The sequence below is a fragment of the Empidonax traillii genome, unplaced genomic scaffold (assembly GCF_003031625.1).
Source record: "Empidonax traillii isolate 1590-97213 ecotype Southwest subspecies unplaced genomic scaffold, ASM303162v1 scaffold2881:size36976, whole genome shotgun sequence".
Classification (NCBI taxonomy): domain Eukaryota; kingdom Metazoa; phylum Chordata; class Aves; order Passeriformes; family Tyrannidae; genus Empidonax; species Empidonax traillii.
The window spans coordinates 25031-26321 of record NW_020958074.1 but is presented as its reverse complement, the minus strand read 5'-3'; the positions used below and the strand labels follow the sequence as shown (position 1 = coordinate 26321).

Here is a 1291-nt window from a genome sequence, read left to right as displayed (position 1 = left end):
GATGGCAAAACAAATCTATCGATAGAAATTAATTATTTGGGGTTACAAATGATCAGACAAAAGATCTTCATCAGAATTATTTACTGCACAAGAGAAACACTAAAACTACCAGCAGGACAGCATAAGATAGGACAGTGCTCTACACTAAAGCAATTGTTGAAGCAATTCTACTCAAGCTGGCACCAAAGCAAGAATTATCAATTAGAGAGGGATGGAACTCCCCCAGACCAACGCTCGGGGGGAGATCTCTGCTCTCAACCTCCAGCACTGACCTTGGGGGGTCCCAGCCAAGGCAGGAATCTCCACACACCCCCAAGAAGGGTTCTGTTGGCACAACCTGCCCCTGGCAAAGGGGACTGGCCCTTTCTGGTGGAAAGGGATGGACTGACAGTCACTGGACTCCAGGGGTTGCCTCACCATCAGGGGGGTCATTCGGGGTGGGAGCAGCAGCCGAAGCTCTTCCCACAGTCGGGGCACTCGTAGGGCCTTCCCTTACTGGTGGGTCCGTTGGTGTTTGGTCAAGGCAGAGCTGCAGGTGAAGCTCTTCCCACACTCCCCACACTTGTAGGGCCTCTCCCCGGTGTGGATGCGCCGGTGGGTGACGAGGGCGGAGTTCTGGTTGAAGCCCTTCCCGCAGTCGGTGCAGCGGAAGGGCCTCTCATCTGTGTGTATCCGCTCATGCAGGAGGAGATTCCCACTGGTACGAAACCTCTTCCCACATTGCAAGCACTTGTAGGGCCGTTCCCCAGTGTGGATGAGTTGGTGGGTACGGAGGTAGGAGCTGTCCCCGAAGCTCTTCCCACATTCCCTACACGTGTAGGGCCGTTCCCCAGTGTGGATGTGCTGGTGCGTGAGGAGGTTCCAGCTCTGGCTGAAGCTCTTCCCACACTCCCCACACTTGAAGGGTCTTTCCTCAGTGTGGGTACGCTTGTGTTGGATCAGGTGGGAGCTCTGCTTGAAGCTCTTCCCACATTCCCCACACGTGTAGGGCCTCTCCCCAGTGTGGATGTGCTGGTGTTGGATCAGGGTGGAGCTCTCCCTGAAGCTCTTCCCACATTCCTGACATGTGTAGGGCTGTTCCCCAGTGTGGATGCGCTGGTGTCGGGTCAGGTTGGAGCTGTCATTGAAGCTCTTCCCACATTCCTGACATGTGTAGGGCTGTTCCCCAGTGTGGATGAGCTGGTGCCTGAGGAGCTTCGACCTCTCCCTGAAGCTCTTCCCACATTCCAAGCACCTGAAGGGCTTCTCCCTGCTGGGAGGTTGCTCAGGGACCACCAGCTCGGAGCTCCGG

General features: G+C 55.8%; 1 pseudogene; it reads right to left on the bottom strand.

Annotated features, from left to right (window-relative positions):
- Positions 1-443: 443 nt before the first annotated feature.
- Positions 444-1291, bottom strand: part of LOC114072270 — a 7646-nt pseudogene continuing 6798 nt past the window's right edge.